The sequence below is a fragment of the Sceloporus occidentalis genome, unplaced genomic scaffold, assembly GCF_023333645.1.
Source record: "Sceloporus occidentalis isolate IW3139 unplaced genomic scaffold, rSceOcc1.0.p SCAF_2, whole genome shotgun sequence".
In the NCBI taxonomy this organism is placed as follows: domain Eukaryota; kingdom Metazoa; phylum Chordata; class Lepidosauria; order Squamata; family Phrynosomatidae; genus Sceloporus; species Sceloporus occidentalis.
In genome coordinates this window covers 83,447,533-83,456,030 of record NW_028316982.1, presented here as the reverse complement: position 1 = coordinate 83,456,030, position 8,498 = coordinate 83,447,533, and positions in this window count along the sequence as shown.

Genomic DNA, 8,498 nt, shown 5'->3' with positions numbered 1-8,498 from the left:
ATAGCTCACTTATGTAAAGCCTGACTGGCAATACCTGTCCAGGGTTTCAGACAGATGTGTTTCTAAAACTGTTAGTCAAATCAAGGTGGGGGGGGGGGGCAGGTATCCCTGCCAACTATCAGTGTTACTTTAAATATTGGGAGAATTATCTTTGCAAGAGTAACTTTTAGGACCATTTGCACCTGTGTATACTAGTAATAACTGAGGAGGACTCCAGGTGTGAGTGGGTGAATTAAGAAGGTTTTGTTTACAAAAATGCAGGATGCAGTCACACACACAAGACAGCAATGCAAACAGACAAAGCGTACAGAGCTAATCGAAATGAAAATATGGAAACAAGATAGTGGAGTCTGATATGTTTTCATGGGAGTAATAATTAGCTAAGCCACTCCAACTGGGAGGTCTGAGGATGAAACAGAATATGCACAAAGCACTGAGGGGTATATTGACTGTGCACAGAGGCTATGTTTCTGAGACCCATATTTATACCTGATAACTAGCCTCTGAGGTGTGCTTGATGATCTCTAACACTGTAACCTGATGGCTTTCCCGGGAATTAACAATCAGACTCTGGGCTGGTTGATGGCTTTAATAGCAAGCACCCATTTAGATTTGTTTGTCTTACTACCTGGATGTGCCCATGCTCTGGGTCATGCTCCTTTTCTCCAGGGAAACCTTTTCTCCTGGGATTCTAGTGTTCCTGAAAGTTCATCTGTCTGTCAAGAACATGCTGTTTTCACGTATGAGATATGAAATATGAGGGCCCCAAAATGCAGCATGAGGTTTGCAGAGTGTGCTAACAAAATCTGCCTGGAGATTCCAGATCAGATCAATTTTTAGCATGCAAGAGACATACTAGACTATCAAGCTACTGGTTCATACTCTTAGTATATGAATATGATGTACGTAATGATTCTGGAATTTGGGGCTCATTTTGCAATGATCGTTCTTTGCAAGAGTAGAATATTTTCCCTAAGAGTACAATTTTCCTTTGCAGTGGCTCCAGTTACAGAACTTGTGCACTCACAGATTACTGAAGTTTATTGCAAATTTCAAAAAAACTCAACTGTTTTATTTTTGAGCTATGACATAAATGGTCTAAGTCCAATTGTTCATACAAAATTGAGTAAACTCACTGATTCAATGAGATTTGCATAAATATTGATTTACCATTCAACACATGGTTCAAAGTGTCCCCTCTAGTTGGCACCAGCAATTGCATTTGGGACCAATAAATAAACAATTTTTAGTAACAAATGACAAAAACAACAACAGCATTGTAACATTATTTAACAGGACAGTGAAACACAAGAGGATTACATTTAAACAAGGCACAGTGGGCCCTCGGTGTCCACTGAGTTTGGATTCCAGGACTCCCTATGGATACCAGCTCAAGTCACATTAAATACCAATGGTATAGTAAAATCGTGTCCCAAATATAAAATGGCAAAATCAAGGACTGCATTTTGGGGGAGAAATGTATGACTATTTTAAAGCAGTTGACTCCGTGAATGCAGAGTCCATGGATACTGAACATACTCTAAATATTGTTCTTCGTAGTTTCACGCAATAGAGAGTGCATGTTTTGATTTTCTGGCATTGATTGACTGGCATGTTTGGATTTTCAATCCAGTATATTCTTTCACACCCTCATATAAATCTGAGTATAGACATAATGATATTATTAGAGTCTTAGCCACTACCTGTAATGCTCTTTCACTGAAAAACCTAAATACATTTTTGTCACAGCAGATTAGGTTTGGACTGGACCTTTTGGAGAGTGAGGAAGAATGCAAGAAAGAAGGGGAGAAAGAAATCCATTCATTTATGGAAATGGTTTTCGGGAAATGTTTCTTAACACAAATGAAATATTTGAAAAGGCAAACCCTGAAATGAAAGCTGAAATGCTGCAAATAGAATCTGGGCATTTAATCAGAGTGAGTAGTATCACTGTCTTTAAATAAGGCAGTTACAGTATTATGAAGATCTATTGATTGACTGGGATTTTTATTTGGGAGCTTCTAGAAGGCAGCAAGTTTTGCTATCATAAACACTATTTAGGTTTATGTATCAAATGAAACTGTTCAGTTTCTTGAATTCGAAGGGTATCTGCTGAGTGAGAAAGGCATTTCAATTCAAGACCTTCTTTAGTATTCATCACTTCTAAATGAACTGGATGTGTTGTACAATGGAATTACTAGATTTGTATTAAATTGTAGCTTTGGGACCCATCACTGTGTGATGCTATCTACTTTCAACTGGCTTTGTTTATCACAGAAAAGGGGAATGAATTAGCATAAAATACTACAAAGTAGTAAAGGGATTTTAGCACCCTGTCTATTTGACCTCCTATTGACCTGGGCTAATTCATATTCTCTTAGGGATGTTTTAACAGGTCATTTTCTATTCTGGGGGAAAAAGAAGATCAAATTATGGAATCATCACTAGTCTGCTGTGAAGTCGCTAGAGTTTTTAGCTTCCAAATACACAACAAAGCCGAGCTGCATTTTTTATTGTTTTTATTATTATTTGATGAAAATGAACTCCTGCTTGAAAGTCTAAATGCAAGTGAGTCTTGTTTTTCTTACTTGCAATGCTCACATGGCTAATGTGGACAATAGGCTACATATGTGGGTATTTTGCCACAAGACATTATGTTATGATATAGAAAAAATGCCCTTCTTTGACCTTTTTCCTGCACATTGCTAAATATGTGCTAACATTTTAAAAACATTTCTCAGAAGAAAATAAAAGGATTGTATAACAAACTTAATATGAATAAAACAAGATTTGATTATTCAACATCTGGGTTTTATAACAACAACAATGCATAGATCTTTTGGAGGGGTTGAATTTTTTTCATCTGGATAAAGACATAAGCACATAGTCCCTAGCCTGTAGAGAGTTCTTGTTTTTTTCACTGTGCAGTACATGTATGACTAACTTTTCAGTGATGAGAATGGAAAGCCCTTGCATAACCTGGCCTAAATCATAGTAGTGTCATCTGTCTCTGTTGAGCTGTTAGCATAAATCCATTAATTGATCAATTCATTGACCACATTTAAAAAACAAACAAACTTGATTTTTATTGGGGTTATCCCTCTGCTAAAAGTTTTGTTGTTGATGTTATTGCAATAAACAATCTATGTGCATCTTTGAATTAGAATACACTGGGGATGTACAGACCAGTGGTAAGCCCTGGCTTGTGGGGGCATGGGGTTTGGGTGATGCATGCTCCGATGACCCCCCCAGCCGGCATCACACCACTCACCTGACCACACAGTGGATGGCATTATGGTGCTCATTTGGCATGGCGTTCACATGCTGTACACCAAAATGAGTGAGGAAAAGTACCATCACAGCAGCAAGGGCAAACTTTTTCTGGACCAAAAAGAAGTGATATTTTGCCGCTTCTTTTTGGCCCAGAAAAATGCCGGTTCAGGGCTGCAGTATGTGGTTGCTGTGGCCCCAAACCAGTGCTCAATGAGGAGGTGGCAAGCTGCTCCTTTGGGCCAGTCTGTTTCACCCCACTCTGAATATCCATCAGCAGATAGACTAGTGTATGGGTTACTTATACAGCTGTCTTCTGGGCATTGGGTTGAAATAGGCCAGACACTGGTGAACAGGTAAAGAGGTAGGCCACAATTTTATTCAGTGAAAAAAAAAAGGTCAAAGAAAGAAACTGTTATACTTCTTGGTAGATGGAGGAGAACCCATCTGACAGCTTGTCACCTAACAGCAACCCTGCCAGGTAGACTAGGTGGCTGAGATAATGTCAATGCAATAATGGGCTTGTGCTTGATCTCGGACTAGCAATCTGACCAGGGACCTGTTTTGTCCAGTGTACAATGCCCATATTCCATTCAAGGTGATGGAAGTGGAATTGCATGTGCCATTGAAAATGAGAATGCACACCCTTGACTGATGTGTACTCTTGTCTGATGTATACCATTGTGGGAATTGGTATCAGTGGTTCTTTGAGTCCACATGTGAGTGTGAATTTCAACATTGCCTATGGCAATCTGTAACTTGCATGTGGCAATTCAGCCTGCACAGTCCTGACATATCTCCGCCATTGTATCCAGTCTGTACAATGTAAATTTAGTCCAGCATCCATGTAAATTTAGTCCATGAAGACTCTTTTATATGTATAAAAGTTTTGTGTACACATGATGACCTTTATACTCCCAGACTCCTGACAGTAGTTCCTTAAGCTATCTTGGATGATAATTGTGATATTATCCCTAGTTTAATATAGCCTTTGGATGACCAGGAGGAGGAAAATGATGAGAAAGTCCACATGGAATCTGACACACAGTTGGCCCTCCATGTCCATGGATTCGGTATCCACAGATTCCACCATCCATGGCTTGAAAATATTTGTTTAATAAAATTATAACACAAACCTTGGTATCCATGGGTGGGAGGAGGTGTCCTGGAACCAAACCCCAGCAGACACCAAGGCCCACTGTGTTGTTGTTTGAATCTTGGCCAAGCATACAGGGTCCTTTGCTTGGAGAACAGGGCCAAGGATTTCCAGTTTCCACTCCAATTCACCAGATATTGCAAGAAGTGGCTGAAACAGTACCAAAATGTCCTGGGAATTCTGTTACATATGTGTCATACTTGACTTACAGAAAGATAACATGCTGAAAGTAGAAAGTGTATTGCAACCCGCTCTGCCTATCAGTACTATGTCTGTAGCAAAAACACATTTGGAAGCCAGATGTTTGTAGTTTAAAACCTGGTTGGGTCCAGTCCACCAGGAAGTTTTCCTCTTCAAGCCACATTCAATGGAGCTTACACAGGCAAAATTCCCAGTGGATTGTTCCCTTTGACAATTGACACTAGCCTCTAGATAATTAGACCAAACATGACCTTTTAGTGTAAGAACCTAATGTTGAGCCATTGTAATCTGACACTACAGATCATATTAGTATTGCCACTAGTCCAGAACTACTGCTCATCTCCTTTTACAGAGACTTCAATTGCAATGACATGTTAAAGTTTCAATTTCTTCCCTTCAGATTTTCTAGCTGATTTCCTAAGGTTTGAGTAAAATATTACCCAGCTTAAAATTAATCATAACCTCAATTTAGATCTGTAGGCAGAAGGGTTTTGTAGCAACTGAAGGACTTTAACCATACTGATTTTTTTTCCTTAGGAAAGGAGACACACTCTTGTAAAGAGCTTTAGCAACTGTGCTGCTGTGCACCTAAAATTAATTGCATTGCTGTTCTTCTTTATTCGTCATAGAAATGAGACTGCAAAGGGGACTGATAAAAAATTATTTTTAAATATTTGTATCCGAGGGACTGTGAAATGATGTTGAATTATATGATTGACACCAACTGTCTTTTAGTTAATTGAGCTTCCTACCCTCTTTTTAAAGGAGGGTCTTACTGTCCTTAATAATGGATTGAAAAGCTTAACCTCTTTGATATAAATGTTTGTTTTTCTTTCTTTTTTCACATTCCATTATTGATAATGTTTCCAGACTGTTAACCTCTTAGCAATGGTTTCATCATACACTAATTTAGACAGAAAGTGAACAGTTAATTCAGTAAATCAATTAAATATTAAAATTGAGCCCTTTGGTTAACCCGTATCCCTGGACAAGATAATTTAATTATTCACCAAGATTCCATATTATATATATACAGTTTTCAAGGCATAATTCACCAGTGTGAAAAACAAAGACAGCCTCTGAAAATGAGCAATTTCAATACCGCCTGCTTGCATTTTTAAAAAAATATTTTTAAACACAGCCCCATTCATTTCATTAAAAAGCAGGCGGCTCAGGCTAATATACTGCATCTTGAATAACTTCTGAAAATCTTTTAAGTCAACCTTGTGTTATAGTCAACAGGGAAGGTTTGACCTTTAACCCCTCAACAACCATCTGTTTCATTATTTATCTGAGGGAATCAGAGAGTTTTTGTTCTTTCACAAAAGTCCCTGACACCGGGATATTTTTAATAGCGGAAATTTTTCATTCTTGTCACTATTCCTTTTGAAAATACAGGTATTTTCATACAACACGTAGCTAATGAGTGAAACTTCAGAATCCAACCTTTCTCTATAATCATAGGAACAGGGATTAAAGAGGTCCCACTAGTGAGGAACATGAAAATTAATTATTGAGCTCCTTGTTTTATCCTCCCCATCTGTCTGATATTCTCTAGCACAGAAGGAGTTAGACAATTAAATTACTCCTCCTTTTACCTCATCAGAATGTTCTCTATACCTTTTTCTCTAACTCTAGAGGCCAGGCAATTCTGCCCATTTAAAACAGGAAATGGGGGTAAGGGAGTGATTTTCCTAAATGTAAAGAATTCAGCTAAGCCCTTCCAAGAACATATATATCATAATTAATCTACACTGCACCAATTTTAAGTTATTTTAATGCTGCCTACCCCCATGTCATTTAGGACACCCAAGATATCCTGCCAAAGCAGTGCTTTGAAGAATAAATTAATACTCTCAAGGCCGAAAGAGAGGGTGGGGTGAGGGCCAGGAAAAAACAGACAAGGAGAGAAGAATACTACATGTCACCAAGCTAGTTTCTTATGGATTCATTCTGGGCACTCACAGCACCAGCTATTCAAAAGAGTGAAAGATGGCAGTTGTGCAATATATATATAGCTTTGTTTGGTTCAGATTTTTTTTATTCAAAGAAGCAAGATTTTTGACCAAAGGCTCTATATAATACACGTTACATTCTAAAGACACTGAGCTGGTTTGTGAAGAAATAGATGTTGGCTATTTGATTCTTGTATCATCAACTGATAATATGCTCTCCCCCACACACACTCTTTCATATGTATCCAGCAGAATTAACCATCAGTGTAGAAATAGATGTCTGCCTGTATACCCCTGCTTACCCACTATATATATTCTGGTTGGTTGTGGGAGCAGATTTGGGGAGAGGGTGCAGTGGGGAAGAAGAGAACATTCCATTATGTAACAAAAGTTAACTTTGAGTGGAACCCTCCTCTTTATCCCACCCCACCCCTCCATGGAGAGCAATACAGATAGAATTTTGTTAACATTTAATGTCTTCTCAAACTGAAACTCCTTTCCAATGGATTCTGTTCACAGGCTCAGCTGCCTGTCAACAAGCGATTAGTATTCAAATAATAATGCAGTGACATACAAGGCTGAGTGATCCAATAGTTCTCTGTCATTTAAGTTTCTTCAGTATTATACCATTAAACCTACACAATGAAGAATTCAAAATAGTTAAAGAGTTCCCATACCTTGGCTCAAACACTGAATAGAACAGAGGCTGCAGTCAAGAAAACAAAAGGACTAAGAATGGGAAGGGCAACTGTGAAAGAACTAGAAAAGATCCTAAAAAGTAAAGCTATACAACTGATCACTAAAGCTAGTATTGTCCAAGCCACTGTATTTCCCATTACCATGTATGGATGTGAGAGCTGCACAATGAAGAAAGTGGACAAGAAAAAAAATCAATTCAGTTGAGATGTTGTGCTGAAGAAGAATGCTGAGGATACCATGGACAGCCTAAAAGACAAGCAAATGGATCTTTGAACAGATCAAGTCTAAAATCTCCCTGAAAGCCAAGATGAGCAAATTGAGGCTGTTGTACTTTGGTCACATCATAAGAAGACATGAATAACTGGAATAACTATTGACTAGGATTCTGTGAGACTAGGGGTGAAACTGGTGGATGGAATTAAGTAGCTCCCGGGCACTTTGGAGTCATGCCCATGAAATGATGCCGCACCAAAGCTGCCCTCCAATCTTTTGGACCAAAGCAAAAAGAAGCTCAGATAATCCAACTCCTGTCAGCCTCTTCTGCATGACCCACCTTGAGAGTGGGCCAACCAGTCAGTGGGATTCAGACCTGCTTCTGGTCAGAGCAGATTCACGCACCCTTTTCAAACCTGTCTGCCCCAGCCCTGAGTATGAACCCCCACTCATAGAAACACATTGAATGACCTTGGGCAAGTCACACTCTCTCAACCTCAGAGAAAGTTAAATGGAAAACCTTCATTGAAGAAATCTTGCCAAGGAAACTCAATGAGAAGGTTGTCATTAGTTGTACTTAGATTGAAGGCACATAACAAGAACAATGCAGATACAGGATAAGTCTGTCATTCTGCCTGTGAAGATTTTCATACCTGGTTCCAACGTTGCTCCAACATTGCTGAATCGTCGCTCAAAGGTGGCAGAAGTGCACGTGTGTGAATGCCAGGCATGCTTCCTTAATCGTCATGGAAATGTCGCTTCGTCTAGCATCCCGGAGTTGTCGCAAGGGGTGCAGATTTCCTATGAATGCAAACTTTGCATTCATAGGAAATCCACTCCCCAGGAACAATTCAAGGACACAAAGGAAGGAGCGACGATTGAATGATGATTAAGGAAGTGTGCCTGGCATTCAGACACATGCAGATCCACCACCTTTGAGAATGATTGAGTCACATTGGCGTTGGAGCCAGGTATGAAAATCCTCTATATGGATTGAGCTAGAG